Source organism: Protopterus annectens, chromosome 4.part0 (assembly GCF_019279795.1).
Source record: "Protopterus annectens isolate FY-2018-M chromosome 4.part0, PAN1.0, whole genome shotgun sequence".
In the NCBI taxonomy this organism is placed as follows: Eukaryota; Metazoa; Chordata; order Ceratodontiformes; family Protopteridae; genus Protopterus; species Protopterus annectens.
The window spans coordinates 1,532,979,215-1,533,003,643 of NC_056733.1; the positions used below are offsets into that span (position 1 = coordinate 1,532,979,215).

The 24,429-nt window shown below is 40.2% G+C and overlaps 1 long non-coding RNA gene across 1 annotated transcript in view; it reads left to right on the forward strand.

The window, feature by feature from the left end:
• Positions 1-1,191: 1,191 nt before the first annotated feature.
• The window catches only part of LOC122800186, a 69,886-nt gene continuing 46,648 nt past the window's right edge, over positions 1,192-24,429 (forward strand). Inside the window, exons 1-2 of the long non-coding RNA XR_006364548.1 lie at positions 1,192-1,271; positions 17,744-17,804. This is a non-coding gene — a long non-coding RNA (uncharacterized LOC122800186). The remainder of the gene's footprint in view (positions 1,272-17,743; positions 17,805-24,429) is intronic.

A 24,429-nucleotide genomic window follows, 5' to 3' on the forward strand; every position in this document is an offset into this window, starting at 1 on the left:
TCCTCACAAATTTCACTGACAACTGTAAGCTGGCAGCAATCACTGAATCCACAAATGATTCTGACATCTTACAAACAGGCCTAAAAGTGACAAAAAAACCTGACAAAACCATGGTCTGAGACTAAATGGTAAATAATGTGTGCTCATACATTTCGGTAATCAAACATCCCTGAAAATTATGATATTGATAGCACACCTGTAAAGATGTAGTGGTGAGGGATCTGGGAACACAGACAGTAACCTAAACTTTGACCACCAGGTAGCTACAATAGTGAGTAAATATTTCTCTGTGGCTCAACTTATAAGTAAAGGCATGGCATCAAGATCAAAGGAAGTCATAGTGCCATTGTACTTGGCCGTCAACAGGCCCATTATCAAGTATAATATTCCCTTCTGCATGTACCTAACCAGGCACTTACACCAATTGGAGGAGCCCCAGAGGTTTCAAACTAAAAAATACAAAGTGTAAAACACATGTCTTATACAGACTGACTAAAGGCCCTATCCCTTTACTCCAGCTCGTATTGTTTATTGAGAGTTGGTTTATGCCTGACCTACAAGGCATTCTCTGATCTACCCCTGATGAAAATGTTACATATTTGCAAGAAAAAATATATGAGGGTTATGCATTCCATGGACATGAACCTTATTTGTGACTCTAACAGAACTTGCTGGAGAGACAGATTTGTATCCCAAAAGTTACCTCATCTATGGAATAAACTTCCCATCTTCATAAAAAAAAGCCTGTCCCTCACTCTCTTTAAAAATAATTTGGGTAAATTGGTTGGAAACTATTAATTCACTCCTACTGCCTATGTCCTTTATGAACAGAGGCAGTCTGTGTAACAACTCAGGGCTCCAACACCTAAAGACCCACTACACTGATACTACCCAATTCTGTATCTGGGGAATTAAGATGTAATATCTTTGGTATTATTGGCTAGGCTTCTAAATGCTCTTGTGTCATTAGCCTACTAATCAGCTATACACCTTTGAATATACTGACTGATTCTATTTTAAAGACACATTTTATGTGAGGTGTTTAGATGCAGCCTTTTTTCGTTGGTGTCATTTTTGTCAAGAGTTTTCAGGTAATTTTTATTTCAGCAATTCAGAAACATAAATATTGAATTTCAGTCTAATGGTTGTTCATTAGAACATTGATTAATTTTATTTTTTCTATCCTGATGTAGGAATAAAGCAAAGTCAGTGCTTGTGATGTACTTTGTTTACTTGAATGGATCAGCCATACTGCCAAATGACATTAGCAGGTATGTTAACTAATTTGTTTATCTCTTTGCTTACACCTTATGAATGAACAATGAAATGAGGATAGAAGTCATTATTCTTAATTACTTTATCTGAAAAAATCTGACAGAGCTGTATGTCACGTTGTATTTGTATTGGTAATGTTTGAATGGATATAGCTCAAGCATGCGTACTCTTTTCTGGCAAAGGATATATATTGCTTTCATGCTTTGTAGAATAGATGATTGTATTTCTTTTCTTTTGCAATTGACTTAAAAGTATATAATTCTTAAATTGTTATTACTGATGTAGTAGCAATCTCTATTTCTTTGAACAATGACAGATAATATACTCGTATTGCAAAAGTTGATAAATTTGCTGTGAAATGATATTTTCAAATCATATTGGGTAAAGTATGAAGTAACCTTTCTTGGGCTAAAATTCAGCTGAACATCTTGTGCCCTTGTATTCCCTGCTGTTCTTCAGTGGGTTCTACTATGGATCACTGACCAGCAGAACTGTGAACATCAGAAGTACCAAAAAACAATGGAGGTGGTCATTCCTTCCTGTATCACCTGATATGGGATGAAAGCCTCTGTTACTCTCTAAACCTATATATATATATATATATATATATATATATATATATATATATATATATATATATATATATATATATATATATATTAGTTCAGTGTTCACGGGTCTATATTATATGAACAAAGTTTTATATCTTCGAACACCATATGATCGACACCATATGGTTGAAGGTATAAAACTTCGAACTGTGAAAAAAAAAAGAAAAGAATAAACCATAAACTAAGGGTTGTAGGCAGGCAGGCAAGCCCCACTGCACCCCCTCCACAGCCCCCGTCATTTAAATATAACAACTCCGAGACTGCACTATAATGCGATAAAGAGAAGACTTACTTTTATTGCACTGTAGTGCGATCTTGGACTTGGTATATTTAAAGAGCGTGGGGTGTGTTGGGTTCACGGTGGCTTGCCCCCCTGCTTTAACCTGTTAGGTTACTTTTGTGTTTTCTCTTTTTTTTTTTTTTTAAGTCTTCAAAGTTTTATAACTTCGACCATATGGTATCGGTCATATGGTATTCGAAGTTATAGAACTTCGTTCATATAATATAGATCCATGTTCACAACATCTTAAAGAAGGGAGAACAATCCCACCACCACCAAAAAAGTGAATTACTACTGGTGCTCTCTTAGAAATCACAATGGCAATGATTTCCTCTGGAAATCAGTGACTGACTTTATGTTCCTTAGCATTTTTTATGTTGGGCAATTGACATTCAAGGAATTTCACTTTGACATTCTGTACTATAAACTCTTCATTGATACACTACCAAAAGGGCAATGACATCTCATTCTATAGCTCAAAATTTAACAGCTGAAACGGTACCCCAACCTCATGTAGAAAATGGGAAAAAAGGGGTTGCTGACAATGACAGCAATGATGATATTGTTGAGGAACAGCTAGTGTTCACAAGTGTTGGTCACATATGGTCTAGTCTCCGTCTCTAATCTCAGACTTTTGTCCTCTCCTCCAGATTGTCTGTGTTGTGTTTCTCCTGAGTCTGCATTTTTTTGCTGTATATATTACAGCTGCACTGTTCCTCACCAAAGATGTTCACAGTAGCATACTCATGTGGAGCACACCACTGCATAATGGTTGTGCTCATAATGATATATTTTATCACTGGTCCTTCTTTCCTTGGCCACCACTCATCTTTCTGAATCTGTAAATAACGTAGCTATGCAGACCAACTGACTTCAGCTATCACAGGGGTTTTTGTCCAACTGATTGCACTCCCAGTCACAATTCCCCAACTACACCATGAATTAACATGTTTACTTAGTCTGCTACCTGCATTGATATCTTCATGTACTCCCACCATCTGTGGGACATATCTCCTGCCAGGGGCTTCTGTTTATACAACTACCTCTTACTCCACTGTACCTTGTAATACCTCCACTAAAACCTCAATTCCATATGCAAACTAACCCCCTTACACAGTACTATCCTGCTCATCTGTTATTCCCCCACAGAGAAATTATTATCTCACAGTAATTTCATGTGTTATACTACACCACCATTCTAGTCATCTGGGCTCTCTCCCTCACTGATTTGCTCCTTCCCAACCTACCATGCCTGTAATCATTAAAGATTTAAACTCCACACATATCAATCTACCTGTTCTACCTCACCTTTATTCTGTACAATCTGGGTCAGGTCATACAAGTCTATTCTGTTTTTACAGCATCCATAGTTTAACTGCTCAGTGTATTTCACTCCTTTGCAATCCTGTGAACTCTACACTGCTCTTTCTATCTCTACAATTTTATTAACATAACTATTCTGCATTTTATACCATTTCTCCATACTCCTACTCTTTGTAATATCATTTTGTCCTATCCACTTCCACACCCTCCACATATTCATAGTACCTACCTACCTAAACCAAAAAATACTACCCCATTTTGTTCTTCCTGCATCAATTGCTAACCCACCAGAACCCACCCACCAGAACCCATCACTGTATAGCACTAAAAAGCCTAAATTGGTTAGAACTACACAATCAACTAACAAGTACACAATTTCTTACCACCTATAAAATTATCCAGAATCTATTTGTTTGTCCAGCACTAAATAATATTTTACACAACTATGTTCTCAGTCAGTCATTACAATCCAATAACCAAAAACTCCTGTTTGTCAACAAAACTTTCAAATCTGCTGGGCATTGTCTGCACTCAAACCATGTTGCTAAGACCTGAAATTCCTTATCTCTGTCCAGCAGGTCAATAGCCTCCCTCCCATCCTCCAAAACCATCCTGAATGACTTCCTAGCCAAAAGCTGGTTCTGTACTAGCTCAGCACCAGGATAAAGTACATCCTTAAATGTGAAAAATTACCTATTCATATCACACATCTCTTTGCTCTAACATTTTCCCGCACTTCCTTACTCCTATCAATTTCTCTCCCCATTTTTCTCTTTAAATATATTGTAAGCCTGCTTTTCTCTCACTTTGTATATATTGCAATTCCTGTTTCTGTTATACTAACTTACCTCTATTAAGTCATTAATGTATAACTTGCATCTATTCTTAACTTATGTTTACATTTTATGTCTAATTTGGTATAAATATTTAAAATGCAGTTGTTTTCTTGTATTTTTTTTAAAGCCTGTAAAATTATTGTTCTTAAAGTATTTTGTAATACTTTGGGGATTTTCTCCCTGGACTTATGACAATTCTTTGGATGATAAACTTCTTGTGATCCATTTTTTAACTGTAGTACACTTCTTATAGAACATCTTCAGCCACTTTTTGAAGGAGACAATGTCTGAAACTCAAACTCTAATAAGACAGTATATTTGAATTCTTTATCTGTTATTTGAGCTTTTTCTTTTCCATTAAGAAGTCCTTATCCCCTTGTAGTTTTTTGTTAGCGATTTTTTCTACCACATGAAATAAGAAGTTGGAATTTCTGCATCTCTGTTAATGTTTTGCAAGTGAGTTATCCTTACCTTTGAGCTTAATTTTTGACAGGTATTGTATGATTCTTAGTATTTAGTGTTTTTTTTTTATGTAGAAAAGTCTTACTTTGTGGTCAAAGGTTCATGAGTAAGTAGTAGGCTCCAGCTTTCATAGGTGAGAATCAAACCTTGAGTCAAACCCTGTTCCTTGTGTTTGTAAGGTAAACACCTTAACCATTATGCCAACCCCAACCCCTACAGGGTAAAGTTTGCCCTGTAGATAACATTTTACCGTTGAATTGCTTAAGAACTTCTTTTTTGTGTGTTGGGGTACTGGAAATGTGTTTTCTTGTTTGTAAAAATGCAGAATTTCAAATTTTTCTTTTGCGGGGGATGTGCCATTGTATAGATATATTGAGGTGGTTTGCTGTTGTTCTCAGTAAATCTCTAATATATATTTTGTTGTTGTTGTTGTTGTCCTTTTAAGAACAAAGTTTGGCCTAGAACCTCATACTTCGTAGATGGGGAGGCTACTTGTAAGAATACTTTAAGCTGTTTAGGATAATGTCCTTTATGGCACTGACATGCTTGGTGAAAGTTAAAATCATGCTCTATTACATCCATTCATTGTTGGGCTCTTTACAAATGCTTCTGTATCTACTGAGTTCTCTTCTGGGTTCAAATGTGAGATTTCACAAAATTTGACACTTCAATTCAGAACATGCTTTTGCCATAATTTTTGTTTATTTATTTTTTCTTATATTTATTACTTGCAAAAGTGCTTTGGTATTCAGAATAATTTTTATTTTTGCTTATATGCAGATACACATATAGTAGTCTTTTGTCTATCTGTCTGTCTGTCAGACTACACTCCCATCCCATCAGCACTATTAATCTTCTGTCAGCTTGGTTTACTGTTATGGCACTGAATGCCTTACAGAATTCAGTACCTTCTTACAAGCCATAGCTCTGTTTTACCTAGAGGACCTACCACCTGTGGAGAACAGGTCCTGTCTCTCTGTCACTTGAGGGTCCTGGCCTTCCAGACAAATGTGCAAGGGCTGTGCAATGTTCAAGCAACTGGACAGTGGAGTAGCTGGAGAGTGGTCATCACACTTTATTTGGACCTGGTCTTGCCTAATGTATTGAAGGAGGTAATGCAGCCATGTGATGGTACTCACTATAGGCTCTGTATACAGTAAGGAGTCATCTAGGAGCATCTCCATTGCATCCACAAAGGGCAACACAATCCAAATCCTATTCTTATACTGGCATTCTACCTTTCTCCTAATCCCAGCAGTGACTGAGAAAGAGGAAATAACCACCCTCTCCTGCATGTCACCCCTATCTTTTCTCAAAGACAAGGAAAAGACAAAGCCCCAATGCTCCTCTCCCCCTTCATGCCACGTCCTACAGGTAACTGTGTTACTGATTAAATTGAAATTACCTTGTTGGTGTTTTGTAATTAGAGCTTTATCCCTCTGTGCCATATTTGTTACTGGACTTTTTTTACAAGGCCCAAAATCAGACAAATCACAAATGCCCTTTAAAGACTGTTGAGGCAAGAGAAGCTGCATTTGCTGATAGTCCACAGCACCAGGACAGAATGAAGTGGACAGAATAGTCTGTACCTAGCCAATCCACCTGTGGCAGTGCCTATGGCACACATCTGTTTTTATTTCTTAGTATTTCAGTATACTCCCTAGAAGTTACAGTATAAAGTTTTAACTGGTGCTGTTCTCCACATATCCTTGTTAAGCAATTGTTCCTTTTGTAGGGACACATCTGTAACATCTCCTGTTATTAAAAATTTGATACAAATTCATCAATGTTAAAGATTTGCCAAACAATATGACTCAAGTAGTCATAATGACTGACTCCTGATATTTTCTTAGGGCAAGAGTTTTGTCAGTCAGCTCCTAGTCCAGTGTTACCGCCATCAGTGAGTCTGTTACAGTGGCAGTTGCATTCACTGAAGTGGACATATAGTCCCATCTTAGCAGGTAGTCTGATGTTTACTAACCTACAGTAACACTGATGCTAAAATAGTTAAGCCGTGTACCAAATCTGAAGACCCTTAATTTGATACTTACAGAACTTTCCCTCCCTCATAAAAATTATCTGTTTTTTGCATTATTATAAGATATCAGTGCCGGCAGCTGCAAATAAGTTCACTGACAGAACTGCAACATCTCAAACCTGCACTATATTTAGTATTCATAACCTATTGATTAATTGTGTTATAAGTATGAGGGATTAAGTTCTGCTATTAGACTGCACATTTGATAATAACACGGTTTATACATCGTTATTGCAGATAGTTTGTCAGATATTGAACAAGAAATTATCAGTATACATATAATTGTTAAATGAAGGGTTATCAGATCAGTTGTTATATAACATGTTGTTAAAAAAAAAGCTGTGCAAAAACTGCAACATCAACAGTTTGTTTTTCAGAGGTACCAAACTCCTGTCATATTGCATTGAATGTGCTAGAGACAGTGACCGGTAAATGAATATGCAGAGTAGTATAAAGTAAGATGGGAGATGAGCAGTTCAGATTTAGATCAGATGTTTGCTATGAGCAAGTAGCTGAGAAGTTAGCACTAAAGAAAGAGTCCAACTGGGCATTACTAGACTTTAAAAAAGCATATGACAAAGTCTCAAGAGAGCTGATATGGGTAGTCCTGCTTTGGTTTGAAGTTTAGGAAACATAATTAGTGCAGGCTATGCACAAGGACCCAATAACCTTTGCAAAAACAGTGCTCTGGCATACAGTAGATTTACCAGTGGGAGTGAGTGTGTATCAGGATTCAGCTTTGAGCCCACTGCAGTTCATACTGATTATTAGCTACATTAGCAAACAGGCTGGAGGGAACAGATCAATAAAGCCACTGTATGCAGATGATGAGGCATTACAAACAGACTCTGAACAAGAACCATCATGGCAGCAAATGGGCAACCTGGGTTCAGTTAGCAGCTCTGGTAAGTGAAGTGATGACAGGGAGGGATGGGCCTAAACATCCAAGGTGGGAGGGTATTCATCTAGGCTTTTCGTTTTGGGAGGCATATTACATATGGGTGTAGTCCTTGGATGGAAACATGGGATTGCAGTGGAGAGGAGGGATCCAAGAGGTAGATCATAAATGTAAAATATTCTTGTGGAATCAATCAGCAGTTTAACCCTCCAGGCCATCCTTGGGGTTTGTATCACCCTAGCCTTGGAATGGAGATAGTCAGGCTTTGTAGGAAAGGCTAGTAGACCTGATGATGAATGGGGACACAGAGCTAAACCAGAGGGAATGAACCAGAAGGGAATACAAAAATAAAATCAAACCTACCAACTTGTGTTTTCCAAGATCACATGTTTAGGTTTCTACTTTTTATTACTCTTTTTAATTTGGGCTGCAAAGATATATGAATTCCATCTTGATAGTAATAAAATGGTTGTATTCTGAAGTTCTGGATTAAAAAGATTTAGTGGATCATATAATTCTTTTCAACTCAAATCCCTCTTTTTAAAATGTCTCATACTGACCTTGTCTGTTTTGTGTAATTTTTATGTATTTTTTTATTTCCATTATTAAGTAACGATTGAGTCTCAACCATTCACACCCAACTGTCTCATTTGCCCTTCCCTAGATATGACAACTGTGTGGACCATTTATTCCTCTTAGGCCTGAGGTTTGAATAGTACGAGAAGTGCAAGATTCCTTCCTCAGAAACTTAGGGGATTTTATTTATAGCCAACCAGTTTCCTTGTATATATCACCATATTTCTGGAACCAAATGTGGCCTTTGAAACAGTAAATCGTGACCTTCCTTTCTAAAATCTTTCCTTGTATGGCTTTTCATAAGACATTACTACATGGTTTAAGAATAACCTGTATAATTGAACCTTTATAGTTTCAGGCAACAATTATTTCTCACCAATTTTCCACTTTATTAAAGAAGTGCCACATGACTCAGTGGTAGGACCACTCCTCGCTCTATATAAACAGTCTTGTGCATTGTTGAACAGACTCCAGTTGTTCCTAGCTGTAGGGTATGCATTAAGTGAGAAAGAATCATATCCTGCTTAAAACAACTGAGTAATACCTTATGTGGTTGGAACAACATGACTGTATTCCGAAGACTGGATTTTAATTTCTAGTGAGTGGCTTATTTTTTTCTTGCTTGAGGCCTGTAGTTTGGTATTAATGCACAGTGGTTGACACTGCTTTTAAAAAGCAAATACTATTGCTGCTTTTCATTAAGTTCTTTGATGTTCTGCGCTGTGCTATAGTAAATATTCTAGAACAAGGCAGAAATAGCAAAATATGAATGTTCATTATTAAATTAATAGAAAATTTGCACCTTATCATCCATTTTCTTGGGGGTATTTGGGTTGGAATTCCGTTCCAGAAGAAAAAAATTCAGCATACACAGGTAATTATAACAGACCTATGGTAATCAGTAGTTAAGTTAGTTCTTTGTAATATATACATATTTTTGTAAAAAGGTGTTATATTCTGTGTAATATGAATTATAAAATGTAATTACCTCTCTTGCTTTAATGTTAATAATGTTTATAGCATCCATGACTACTTCAAGTGCATAGTTAATCCCTTTGGAAATAAAGTACAATGTTTTTCATTTGTTTTTCTAAAGCTTGCAGTATTAGTTCAACATCTCCCTTTCAAGAATTTTGGTGCTTCAACACACAGTTTCATATCCAATGCAGTACTTTGATGAATGCTGTTACAGTTAAATGCAACTGAATTAAGCTCATCTTTTGCTATTATGTCCAACAAGTGCTTCTTGTTCATAGGTTAGTACTAGGCTAATTGCCCCTTGTGGGCTATTTTAAGCCTAGCCAATTACCCCACATGAGAATCAAACCCTGCACCTTGTGTTTGGCAGGTAAACACCTTAACCATTATGCCATCCTCCTACCCTTGTAGACTCATTTGCTCTGTGTTGAGGTGATTCTGCCATTCATTTAGGTCAAACTCTCCACCTTAGAAAATATAAAGTAACATTGACAAGGGAAGGTGCCTTTTTACTGTCATGCACTCTTAGTTTAGTAAAGTACTTATTAATGACGCCGATGCATGTAGAAATTTGGCAGCACAGATGGTTTGTATTCTTCAGAGACATGCATATAAGTAGTTATAAAAAATATTTCTTACTCATTTTACTTCTCTGTCTAAAGTCAAAGTTTTCTCTTTCAAAACTCCAGATCCTTCTCAAAAAAACTTTTCCCCCATGATCCAACTCTATAAAGTTATTGAATATTAATAAAGTTTCTCTGATCACTACTCTGGCCATCTCAAAATACTTGTCATTCCTGTTGTTTCACCTTTCACCTCAAACTTCCTGTAGAATAAGGCATCCAACCAAGAAATGAGGAGGCTGCTGGCTTGCATTAACTGTTGTTTGATAAGCAATCTCACATATAATCTGTTGTCCCTGTCACTCTTACAAAGTAACATCCAAGTATTACACTTTGTGATTATTTAACTTAAGAGAATTCCAAAAGACATTAATTTATGTTTTCAAATGCTGGAAGAAAGTGACATTCCTGTGATTATACCTTATGGTTAGTGGCCCATAAATCTATAAAAATATAATTATTACAAAAGGCAGTATACAAATATTGTTCATTTAAAAATATCCATACAATAGTTGCATATGGTTATATTTAAAAATATTCCCTATAATAAATAAGCTATATTCAGTTAGGCAAGATTGGAAAAATCAATGCTTCATATGTAGGTACTAGGCTATTGGCCCAAGGGCTTATACAAGCCTAGCCAAAAAAGTATCCTAGCTTTCACCACCCAAGAAAATTATTTTCCTGTGCCCCCGTCAAGCAGAACAACAAAGGGGGTTGGGAGGGTGGCCTAATGGTTAAGGTGTTTGCTACCCTAATGGTTAAGGTGTTTGCCTTACAAACACAAGGTACAGGGTTTGACTCTCACAGGGGATAATTGGCTAGGCCTAAAATGGCTCGCAAGGGCAATTAGCCTAGTACTAGTCTATAAACCTAAGAAGTGATCACTGGGGTGAATTTCCTATCTCCCATCCAATCATCAAGATTTTTCTTGAAGAGTGCTAATGAGGAGCTCTATTTGACATAAATAGGTAAAAGAAATCGACCAGGTTTAAGGGTCAGGATCTGCCCTTAACAAAGCCGAACTGGGTAGGATCCAGTGTCTGTAGGTCCCCAGTATTTTATTTATGAGGTCCATGATGATCCTTTCCATAGCTTTGCAGACCAAGCTAGTCAGGCTTATGGGGCAATAGTTTCCAGGATCCGTTGAGGCACCACCTTTGTGGAGAGGGACCACTGTTGCTGTACGGCACTCTTTGGGTACATATCCTGTAGTAAGGCTGAGATTGAACAGCAGTTTTATGTTTGGGTATAGCTCTTCTTGGAGTTCATGTAGGACACAGCCCGGGACACCGCCTGGTCCCATTGATGCTGTGTTTTTTGCTTTGGAGAGGGTGGCTCTTACCTGAGCATCTGAGATGTCAGGGGGGAAGCACTCTGCTGGGATAGATATTTGCCCTTTTGGTGGGGAGGGAGGGGTAGTCTGAGCTGAACCTGTCAGCTAGGATGTTGGCACTGTCTGTGGGTTTGGTGTATTTTTTGTCATTTTGGACTAATTCTGAGCATATCTGGGAATTCTCACCCAGGTTCCTAACATAACTAAAGAAAGTCTTGTGATTAACCTTAGTGTCCTGTGCAATTTTTCTCTCGAAGCTGGCCTTAGACGATTTTATGAGTGCCCGTAGTTTTTTGCTAATACTGATCAGAGATGCCTTCCCTTTTTGGGATTTTGCTCTATCATGTAGTAGCTTCCTCCTTCTATTGTATAGTTTGTTTATGGCTGGGGTCTACCAGACAGGACATCTGCCTTTGGAGGATTTGGTCTTGGTTTTATTTGGGATTGCATGATCCATGCATTCCTGAAGGTGTTCATAGAATACGTTTATAAAAGATTCTGCGGTCTGGGCGGTATTTTCCACAGGCCCGGGGGCTTTGAAGGATTCCACCTCGGTTTTGAGGAGTGTGAAATTTGCTTTCGAGAAGTTTTTCACTGTGGTTTTCTGGGCAGGGGGTGGGGTCAGGATGTGAATATCCAGTGAGATTAGTTTATGGTCTGATCTTCCCAGTGAGGGATACACTTCTGGTCTGGAGCGTAGAGTCCCCATGTTGGTGATGATCAGGTCCAGTATGTTTTCCGCTTTTGTGGGAGTGGTAACAAGTTGTTCCATAGCATTTGAGTTTATAAATTCTAGGAACCTTTGGGCTAGGGTGTTGGAGCTAGAGTAATGCTGCCAGTCTATGTTTGGGTAGTTGAAGTCGCCCAACATAATGGTGTTTGGAGAGACCTTCATATTTTCCAGTGTTCTCAGGAAGGCCAAGTGGGGTTCCTGGGTTTGGGAGAGTGGTCTGCAGCAGGCTATAAACTGGAAGGCAGTTTTACCCACTGTTAGTTGCACATGGATAGTCTCTGATGCTTCGTGCTGTGCCACCAACCTGGAGGTGTGGGTATCTTTGACGAATATTGATACTCCCCCTCCTTTTGTGGTTTGGTCCAAGTTTTGGGGCCGAAAAGCATGGTATAAGGTATAACCTGGTAGTGCTGGGGTGCTCTCGGGAGCCTTGAACCAGGTTTCTGTTACTGCACAGATATCAATGTTCTCCATGTTAAGGAGAGTTTCAAGTGCGTGCATCTTGAGGTTTAGACTTTTGGCGTTGAGGAGCATTACTCTTAGTTTCTTATCCCTTGTGATACCTATGGAGGTGGGTTTGTCTTAAAGGCACTATGGGGGTAGCAAGAGCCTTTGCCAATATCCGAAAGCCCAGAGGTGACAGGTGCAAGCCGTCCCTAGCAAAGCATCGTGGCTTGTCGAGCATGTCATCCTAGGCTGACAGGCATTGGATCCCCTTTGAATGACACCAATACTTAAGCCAGTTGTTGAAATTGATCATCTTGTCTTCATATTGTGGCATCATTCTTGGTGACGGTAAGATGCTACTCAAGGTCAGGGTCATACCGGCCTGAGCTACATGCTCAGAGAGCTCCTCTATGTCTCTTTTCATGTAGTCCAGGGAGGTACGTCTCAGGTCATTCACACCAGCATGGACAATGACTGAGTCATATTTGTACTTGCCTTGGAGTGACCTGAGTGCTTGTGTTATGTGGTGGATCCTAGCACCTGACAGGCAGCTCACCGTGACCTTCTCCTTGTTCAGCCTGGTGAGCGGGACGTCAGTGTGCCTGACGATAGAGTCACCTATTACAAGTGTATCAGCTGTGTTGTTTAGCCTTAAGGGCTGTGACTGTTTGGCACACTGGCTTTGTGAGCTATGTGTTGCACGTGTTTTGTTTTGGGGTAGCGGTTGCTTGGGTGTCTGCTTTGGAGGTCTCTGCTGCTTAGGCAGATTTTTATTTAGAGCCTCCGAGTATGTTTTTGTGCATTTATGTGTTTGGTTTGCTATCGTGGTAGGTCTATGTGAGACTGGAATTGTAGTGAGTGTGGTTTCCTTCTCCTCCTGACTGGTTACGCCAGTACTGAGTTGAGAGAGCTTAGCCTTCAGTTTGGCTATATGGTTGCATCTCTCACATGTGTTGGAATTTGTTGGGAGGAGGAGAGGGTTGTCTGTGTACATGAGGCAGTTGTAACATTGCCTCAAGATTCCCAGATTCTCTAGCTGGACTGGAGAGGAGATTGACAACTGACCTTTGGACATGCTAGAATAGTATTAGGAATTCTAGGAAAGGAAAGGAGAGACTACTGTCCACCTGTGTCTCAAGGTCTCTTATCAGACTTTTGGTGTTAAGTAGACTACTGCTTATGTGGTAGTTCATGGGTACAGAGTTTTTATCAAAGGGGATGACAATGCACTTTATGTCATTGAGCTTGAGACCATGGCTTTGACACCAGGCATCTGTCTCAGTGTGGCCCTTTTGTAGGATGTCCACATCGTTAGGCATTTAAATTATGGCTCCTAGTTTTTGTCATCTGCGAATGTAGTTAGCCAAAGACCTTCTGTGTTAGCCTGTACTTTAGAGAAGTAAATACCAAACAGGAGAGGACCCAGGACTGAACCCTGTGGTACTCCACTTGTCACTGGTCTGAAGTCTGATTTGGAGTCTGCTACTTTTACAATGTGGGTTCTGTTAGTAAGCCAGTTAGCAACCCATCTTGTGACATAGGGATTTATACCTAGTTTAGTGAGTTTATCTATAATTCGAGAGTGTGGGATGGTGTCGAACGCCTTGGAGAGATTTAGATAGACTGTGTGAACCACCTTACCCTTATCTATGACTTTGGTGACTGCTTCAGAGAAGTCTGTCAGGTTTAGGAGACATGATCTGCCTTTTACAATCTCAAACTGTGTGGGGTCCAGAATTTGGAGATCTCCATTGTCTTTGTTTATGAGTTCCATGCATGGCCTCGCAGACCAGGCTTTTCAGGCTAATGGGGCGATAGTTCACGGGGTCTATTGTGCCCCCCCCCCCATTTGCGGAGTGGGATAACCATCGTGGTGCGCCATTCAATGGGCTCAAAGCCTTAGGTGAGGCTATGATTGAACATGGTACTTAGGTGGGGTGCCAGTTCATTCTGTAGTTCATGTAGAAGGCAGCCTGGGATGTTGTCAGGTCCCATGATGCTGTGATCTTGGCTTTGCAGAGTGAGGTTTTTACCTGTGCAGCCGTGATTACAGGAACTTTGCATTACTCCGGTATAAAGATGGGCCCTTTAGGGGGCGAGGGGGGTAAAGTTAGCACTGAACCTATCTGCCAGGATGTTGGCAATATCAGTTGATTCTGTATATTTAGTGTCATTGTGCTGTAACTCAGAGCAGATCTGATTGTTGCCATTGAGATTCTTGACATAGCTATAAAATTCTTTGTGGTTGTCTTTAGAATCAGTGGCAATTTTGTTTTCATAACTAGCTTTGGAGGATTTTATGAGGGATCTCAGCTTCTTACTGAGGCTGACTAGGGAGCTTCCCCAATCGTGGGATTTTACTCTTTTTTTCCAACAGTTTCTTTCCTCTGTTGTAGAGTTTGTTTATGGCAGAAGACCACCAGATTGGCTTCCTTTTTTGGAGGATAGCATCTTGGTTCTGTTAGGGATAGCACTATCCATGCACTCGTGTAAGTGCTTATAAAGTGCATTTGTGTAGGAATCAGCAGTCGTACCTCTATTGTCCATCTGCATGGGTGTCGTGAAGTTTGCCACTTCTGTCTTAAGAAGCATGAAGTTGCCTTTGGAGAAATTCTTTTATGGTTGTTTTCCAAATGGGGGGTGGGAGCGGGATGTGGATATCGAGGATGACTAGCTTGTGGTTGGATCTGACCAACAAGGAGTTGACCTCTGGTGTGGAACACCGGTCACCCATGTTGATGATGACCAGGTCTAGGATATCGCTGCCCCTGGTGGGGGTGTGAATAAGTTGATCCAAGACATTGGAATTGATAATTTCCAGAAAACATTGAGCAAAAGAGTTGGTACACGAGTAGTTTTCCCAGCTAATGGTGGGGTAGTTGAAATCACCCATTATTAGGATGTTGGGTTGTACCTTAATATTTTCCAGTGTATCAAGAAAAGAGGAGTGGGAATCCTGGGGAATGGTGGGTGGTCTGTAGCAAGCTACAATCTGGATTGCGGTTTTGCCTAGAATTAGTTGAACTTGGATAATCTCAGATGCATTATGCTGAGCAACTAGTTTGGAGTTGTGGATATCCTTAATGAATATGGACACGCCTCCACCTTTAGTGTTTCGGTCTGGGTTTGGTGGCCGAAAGGTATGGTATGAATATAGCCTGGTAATGCAGGGGTGCTCTCTGGAGCTTTGAACCAGGTCTCTGTGACTGCACAGATGTCGATGTTCTCCATTTTAAGGAGGCCTCGAGTGAGTGCATTTTGAGGTTTAGATTTCTAGCATTGAGTAGCATTACCCTCAGATTTTGCTTGCTTGTACCTGTTATGGTGGTGAATTTGTCATTTGAACCTTGCCTAAAAAAGGCACTATAGAAGTGGCAAGAGCCTTTGCCAGTATCCAGAATCCCAAGGGAGACAGGTGCAGGCCATCTCTGGCAAAGCAGCGTGGTCTGTCGATCATGTCATTCCAGGCAGACAGATACTGGTTTCCCTTAGAATGACACCAGAAGCTTAGCCAATTGTTGAAGTCAATGATTTTGTCCTTGTACTGTGGTATCATTCTGGATGATGGCAGGATGCTACTCAGGGCTAAGGTCATACCTGCCTGGACTACAAGATCGGAGAGCTCCTCCATGTCTCTTTTCATGTAGTCCAGGGAGGTATGTCTCAGGTCATTCACACCCACGTGGACAATAACAGAGTCATATTTGTACTTATTGTGGAGTGACCTGAGTGAGTGCATTATGTGGCAGATCCTGGCACCTACTGGCAACTGACAGTAACTTTCTTCTCATTTAGCCTGGTGAATGGAACATCAGTGTGCCTGACTATAGAGTCATTTATGACTAGAGTGTTGGGTACATTACGCCTTATGGGCTGTAGTTGACTGACACACTGAGTATGTGGGCTATGTGTCATTTTGGTTGTGCTGGGGGGTGGAGGTTGCTTGCATTTCTGCTTTGCAGGTCTCGGTTGTTTGGGCAGATTTTTACTGAGAGCTTCCGTGAATGAAGGTGTGTATTTTGTGCTTCTGTGTGTGTGCTTTGGTGGTGAAGGTTTTGAGGGACTATGTGATGAGTGTGGTGGGTGCAAGTGTTTACCTTCTCCTCTTGTCTGTCTAGTCCAGTCTTTGGTGAAGAGAGCTTAGCTTCCAGTTTAGCTGTGTAAGTGCATCTCTCACAGGTCGTAGTGTTGGGTGGTAGGAGGAGAGGGTTGTCTGTGCATATGAGGCAATTGCTGCATTGTCCAAGATGCCCAGATTCATCAGGTAGACAGGAGAAAACACCAGGAGCTTACCTTTAGACATGCCTGGATAGGTGCTTATTTATTAAGTACTAAAACTGTTTTCCTCTAGACAAATGAGGAAAGTTGAGTGCTGTAGTAATTTGTAGCTTATTTAGTGCTTACAACGAGTTTTGAACAAGTGCTGAGCTCAAAGACACAGATTTGAGTGCTAAAACTAAAAAGCTGGCTTGCTGCAAGGGAAAATTTGAAAAGCAGACTTTATGGTGCTAGGAATCGTTAAACCCTAGTTAAGTTGGGGGGGGGGGGCTCAGGAGCTCACAAATAGTCCTGGACACAGCAAATCCGCACCTGGACAAGACCTGCCACAGGAAAGGGGGGAAGCAAGCTTGGAATTTTTTTTTCAGTAAATTTTTTTTTTTTTCAGTAAAGTGGAAATGGAGAAAGCTGGAACAGAAGTTAATTCAACGTTAAGAATCTGAGTGGGTTGGCCTTCACAAATGTTCTCTATTAAATTGAATGAACTAATGACACTAGACTGGGAGGAGCATCATATATCAAATATACAGTATGGGCGGGCAACTGCAAAGCCACCAAGTATAAGAACAACACAACACTAGGGACAGTGGGTGGGAAAAATTACAGTTCCTAGCTGTAGCCACTAAATGAAAGTTTTAAACAGATCAATGAGCAAGCAGACTCTAGAGAATGCTTTTAACTGTAAACAGTCAGTTATAGTAATGTACACTATTACAGTTCCTAGCTGTAATAGCATGCAATAAAGTCTATGCTTAAACCTCACTCCCTCCACCAAAAAAAAAAATCCTATTTCTGCAAGTCCACTTTGGATTTCTCTGCAGTAATGCTTAATAGCCAATATCACAGTTTTGAATGAACCACACAGGTAAGACAGCTATGTAGCTTGTGCCTTTTGTCTAGGAATTTGCATTTCTTTTAGTGCTGTTTGACTCATTAAGATAATGCAAACTGAATGGAAAATTTCTGCAGAGAGCTAGACTAGTATATGCAGCTGTGTATAATGCATACAGAAAAGTGTTCCTATTTCATTGATTATTTTTTATTTGTAGAATAATCCAAAATGATGTTCAAACTCAGGTGATGCTGTCAAATTTGGGGCTGCTATTGATTGTAAGTATAGCTATTTAAGCACTCTTTGGTACTGTTCTGTAAAATAGCACTAGCTTCTGTATGTAATGACTACTACATATAGAGTCACTTCCAAACAGTGATACAAATAATTCCTTTTTCAGCTATATTTTGATAGTTCAGGTGATAAATTCTAGAATAACACAATTTAGAAATAAGATGCCTACAATGATATTTGTCAATGCAGTATATAGTTGTTTGCCTTAACTTCCATGAGCTTTTTATAGATAAACAGAGAGTGCATGACTGGATGCTGGTATATACTTTGTGTTGCCTTACATTTTGTTGTGCTGTCTTCTGGCTGAGATGGACATTTCCAGCTGTATTGATTAATTTTTGGCTGTATAGCTGAGCACTGTAATAGTTTGCAGAAAATGTTTTGGTGTGAGATCATTGAACAATGACGTGAGGAAGTTTCCCCTTTTTCTTACTGTTGTGCAGTCTCAAGTTGGTATATAAAATTTACTTTTCAACTTTTCATGTTGTTTCTCATGCTATATTCCGTTGATGCTTTTATTTGAGTACTTGACACTCTTGTGCTCCTTTTCACTTCTATCCCTTCAAGAAGAATCGTGACTCCTCCTTATAGTGCCTCATCTGCGAACACCCACACCAACAGTCAGCAATTATACACATTCCAACTTTAAACCCAACCACATCTCACAAAACTAACCCTAACATCCACTCCCAACCCTCTTTTACTTACATTTGTCTCAATCAATGTTATTACTGGAAACCAGTACATTTTAAGTACTACTTTACTCTAACTTAAACTATGGAATTTTGTTAAAACTTGTGACTACCAATGAATATTGTACTTTATAACTTTAAAACTATGGAATCTTGTTAAATCATGTGTTTTCCTATGAATACTCACTTGCTATGTAGAAATCTCATAGTTGTTTGTTCCCCAGACCTCCTCTGAAAATGGACATGTATCCAGTTGGACTCTCCCGGTCAACAAATGTAAAATAAAGCAAATAAATAAATGAAATTGATGGGCTGTATATTGGTTGTTTGCTCTCATGATAGTAGATACTATATTCACATTTTGCACATGACATAAGAGGAGCTAACAATCGACAATCAATTAATGAACTTTGAAAGTTTTGTGCTGCCATTTGGTATATTAAAAGTATAAATAGATACATAATGTTAAAGCACATTTGGAAGTTAAAAGGAATATGTTTGCAAATGTGACAGCACCCAGCCCTTGGTTTAAGAACTCTTGGTGCCATTTCCCTTTATGGATGTCCAATTCCAACATATAGCAACAAACATTTTGGGTCCATAAGGACAATCAGAAAATAATTATTTGTTATGCAATCAAATTTCCTAAAGTAGCACCCGTATAAAGAGCCAGTTAAGGAATGTAGCAAAATAACTTATACTGTTTTTTTCCTAGATTAAGTCTGCCCTGAGAAAGTCTTACTGAGCAAGGCATCCCATTCATATCCTATACTGTGTAAGGTTATAGCAGTACATGGTAGAAACTAGGACCAATTCCTTCCATAGCTTTTATTTGTTCTAACGGAAGTTCCTTACATGGATTTACGTGGTTTGAACTGCTGAATGTCAGACACCTCCAGTGTATGTTAGCTATATCAAAAGAAAGCATTATAGGTTCATAGGTAGGTACTAGGCTATCTGCCCAAAGGCATTTATAAGCCTAGCCAGAATGTGTTGTCTTTTGCTGCCCCTTAGATTAGTTCCCTGTGCCTCTGTCCAGCAGAGCCATTGAAGTGATCCCTGGGGTAAACTTTCTGTTTCCTATCCACTCGTCAAGGTTTCTGTTGAAGAGGGTTAGCGAGGAGCTCTGCCTAATGTAGATTGGAATCTTGTTCCAGAGCATGGGAAGTCTCTGGGACAGGAATCTATCCCTTCAGCACGTCCTAGTTATTGTTGTGGTGAGGTTTATATCCCTGGAGCAAATGGCTTGAGGGGATATGGTTTTCTTTAGGTGGAGCATGTCCATCAATTCTGGGTTGGACATGGCCTTGTATGTCAGGCACAGATCACCTCTGAGTAGGCAGTATGCAACCGAGTACAGCTGAAGTTTCTTCAGTCGAGCTACATAGGGCATCTGCTTGAAGCCAGTGATCCTCTTGGTGAGGTACTTTTGTGGTCTTTCCAGTTGTTGCAGGTGTCTTGTATGGTACATCCCAAATGGGGCATTGTACTTTATGATGGGTCTGATGAATGATGCGTAGAGGGGCCAAATGACCTCTTTCAATCTGGATGCAAACCCTTTTGTGATTAGGTGGGCCACATAGAAGGATTTTCTAATCACTTTGGCAATGTGATTATCAAAGGAGAGGTTACTATCTACTTGGGTCCCCAGATCCCTTATTATGACTTCCGTATTTAGGGGGATACCACCTATGTGGTAGTTTGTGGGTACTTTGTTTTTTCCAAAGGGGATGACTATGCACTTTTTGGCATTTAGCTTGAGGCTATGGTTTTGACACCAGGTATCTGTCTCAGTGAGACCCTTTTGGAGGCTGTTTGTGTCAGCTGGAGAGTCAATTATAGCCCCTAGTTTGCAGTTGTCTGTGAACTTGGTCAGCTGCAGTCCTCCTGTGCTTGCCTGCTATGCTGAATAGGAGGGGTCCTAGGATTGAGCCCAGGGAAATGCCACTTGTAACCAGTTTAGAGTCAGACCTAGCTCCCACAACACTTATCATGTGGGTTCTGTCCATGAGCCAGTTGGCAACCCATCTCATTGCGTAGGGGGTTTATGTTCAGGCTGGTGAGCTTGTCTATAATACCTGAGTGGGGAATGGTGTTGAAGGCCTTTGTGAGGTCTAGGTAGGCTGTGTGGACCACCTTTCCCTCATCTATAGCCTTGGTAACTGTCTCAAAGAAGTCCACCAGGTTTAGGAGGCATGATCTGTCCTTAACAAAGCCAAACTGGGTAGGGCCCAGTGTTTGGAGGTTCCCAATGTCTCTGTTAATGAGATCCATGATGATGTGCTCCATAGTTTTGCAGATAAAGCTAGTAAGGCTTATGGGGTGATAGTTCCCAGGGTCCATTGGGGCTCCACCTTTGTGGAGCAGAATAACCGTTGCTGTGCACCACTCTGTGAGCATGTAGCCTGTGGAGATGCTGAGTTTAAACAGTGTGTTTAGGTGAATGGTTAGTTCATCTTTGAGCTCATGTAGGACGCAGCCTGGGACACCATCCAGTCCCATTGATGCTCTGTTTTTGGCTTTGGAGAGGGCTGTTTTAACCAGAGTGTCTGTGATTTCAAGGGCACTACATTCTTCTGGTATAATTATGGGCCCTTTTGGGGGTGAAAGGGGGCTGAAATTTGCACTCAACCTGTCTGCCAGGATGTTGGCTATATCGGTTGGTTCAGTGTATTTTGTGCCATTCTGCACTAACTCTGAGCAGATATGAGAATTGCCACTTAGAGTCTTGACATAGCTAAAGAATGCCTTGTGGTTTTCTTTGGAGTCCATGGCAATTTTTCTTTCAAAGCTAGCCTTGGATGATTTTATGAGGGAACGTAGTTTCTTGCTGATACTGATCAGGGATGTCTTCCCTTCTTGGGATTTTACTCTTTTCTGTACTAGACTCCTCCTTCTGTCATATAGCTTGTTTATGGCAGGGGTCCATCAGTCTGGTTTCCTTTTCTTGGAGGAGTGAGTCTTGGTTTTGTTTGGGATAGCACAATCCATGCATTCTTGTAAGTGCCTGTAGAGTGCATTAGTAAAGGATTTTGCGGCTTGGACTGCATGGGGGCTTTGAAACTTCCCACCTCGGTCTTAAGTAATGTGAAGTTTGCTTTTAAAAAGTTTTTCACAGTGATTTCTTTGACTGGGGGTGGTGGTGGAATGTGGATATCCAGAGTGATTAGTTTATGGTCAGAACTAACCAGCGAGGGGTTGACCTTTGTTGTGGAACACCGGTCACCCATGTTGGTGATTAACAGGTCCATTATGTTGTCACCTCTGGTGGGGGTGTTGACCAGTTGATCCAGGATGTTTGAGTTTATAAATTCTAGGAAATGTTGGGCAAAGGAGTTTGTACTTGAGTAGTTCTCCCAGTTAATTTTTGGGTAATTGAAATCACCCAATATCAGGATGTTTGATAGGACCTTTATATTTCCCAGTGTTTCCAGGAATGCAGAGAAGGAAAATACCACCTAAAAATTGTGACAGAACATTTTTCAGACCTGAAAGATGGGTTATATAATTACCAACAGCCTATAAAAAATATTCTTGGCTCACAGAACTCAAACCAGCAGATGAAGTACTAAAGCACCTCTACTGAAAATAAACTACTCAAAAAGTGGCAAGAACCTGTTGATGTTGTAGACAATATAAGTGAAGTGAATTATAAGGTGAGATGTGTAAAAAGTACCATCAGTTATACCACATAAATGTTCTGAAATGTTGGATAAAAAGTGGAATTTCTTTACTAGGTAAGTTTGCTTGAAGTTAATGCTTTCCACAGCCTGTCCTGGGGTCAAAACATGGGCAAAATTATCCATGTTTTAAAAATAGGAATTAAAATATTTTGCACTCAGGAATAAGGACAGATTGTCTGAGTTGCTTGGTAGAACCATTTTATGCCAGCACAATGAAGAAATTATCTCTGGTGAGAAACTATGTTTCAAACCATACTGGATACCATAATCCCAATACCAAGTAGTCAAGGGAAAGGAACATAAAATTGCTTAAAGTTGAAGTCCCAGACAGATCTGAAAATTAGTCCCTTTATACTGCTTCCCAAGCCTGATAGTTCAATAAAGTTTGTTAAAACTTCAGAAAGTGAAATAGCATAGTTTAAATGTGATCTATAACCCCTGACAAAAGTCTGCCAATTGATTGAAACATTGGGCAAGGTTAGCTTTATATTGAGTTTGTACCTAAACAAAGACTATTGGCAAGTTCTTCTATCACCAGAAGATTAGAAAATGGCAGCAATTTTTACATCTAATGGCCTCTTCCACCACAGAATCCAGTTTTTAGAATTCCATAGTGGCTGGCAACATTCTAGAAGCTGATGGGCATGTTAAGGACTCCATATTAGATAGGCCACAGCCTACCTAGATAGCATTGTCATATTCTCTGAAGATTAGAAAATCATTCTTACTAAAATACATGCATTCCTTCTTCAATCTTGATTGACCATTAACCCAGCTAAGAGCAAGTGAGGCATCGGAGAAGGCTACAGTTTTTGATATGTATAATAGGCCAAGGTATAGATAAGCCACAGGGTGAAAAAGTTGAGGAAGTTCAGAAACGATCACCACTGACCACAGAAAAAACAATTATGTGTTTTTGTAGACCAGGTGATGTATTATTACTAGTTCAGTCTTCAGGGGGAAGGCATGCCCGAAGAAGAAGAGGAGGGGGAAGGCATGCCCGAAGGCAGGAAGAGAGGAGGAAGGTTAGGAGTGTAGTACTGAGGGTAGGAACTTTGAATGTTGGCAGTATGACTGGTATAGGGAGAGAGCTAGCTGATATGATGGAGAGAAGGAAGATTGATATATTGTGCGAGCAAGACACCAGATGGAAGGGAAGTAAGGCCAAGTGTATAGGAGGCGGATTCAAATTATTCTATCATGGTGTGGATGGCAGAAGAAATGGGGTAGGGGTTATCCTAATGGAACAGTATGCCAATAGTGTTTTGGAGGTGAATAGAGTGTCTGATAGATTGATGTTTATGAAGCTTGAAATTGATGGTGTAATGATGAATGTTGTTAGTGCATATGCTCCACAAGTTGGGTGTGCGATAGATGAGAAAGAAAAATTTTGGAGTGAGTTGGATGAAGTGGTGGTGAGTGTACCCAAGGGTGAGAGACTAGTGATTGGAGCGGACTTCAATGGGCATGTTGGTGAAGTGAACAGAGGGGATGAGGAAGTGATGGGTAGGTATGGTGTTAAGGAGAGGAATGCAGGAGGTCAGATGACTGTGGATTTTGTGTAAAGGATGGATGTGGCTGTGGTGAATACGTATTATAAGAAGAGCGAGGAGCATAGGGTGACATACAAGAGTGGAAGAAGATGCACACAGGTGGATTATATCCTATGTAGGAGGGCCAGTCTGAAGGAGACTGGAGACTGTAAAGTGGTGACTGGGGAAAGTGTAGTTAAGCAGTATAGAATGGTGGTCTGCAGGATGATGTTGGTGATCAAGAAGCGGAGGAGGAGTGTGAAAGCAGTGCCAATGATTAAATTGTGGAAGTTAAAAAAGGGTGATTGCGAGGTGGAGTTCAGGGAAGAGTTAAGACAGGCACTGGGAGGCAATGAAGAGTTACCGAATAGCTGGGTAACTACAGCAGAGCTAGTAAGGGAGACTGCTAGGAAGGTGCTTGTTGTGACATCTGGAAAGAGGAAGGAGGACAAGGAGACATGGTGGTGGAATGAGAAAGTACAGGAGAGTATACAGAGGAAGAGGCTGGCGAAGAAGAAGTGGGATTGTCAAAGAGATGAAGAAAGTAGACATGAGTATAAGAAGATGAGGTGCATGGCAAAGAGAGAGGTGGCGAAGGCTAAGGATAAGGCATATAGAGAGTTGTATGAGAGATTGGACACTAAAGAGGGAGAAAAGGACCTGTACCGATTGGCTAGACAGAGGGATAGAGCTGGGAAAGAT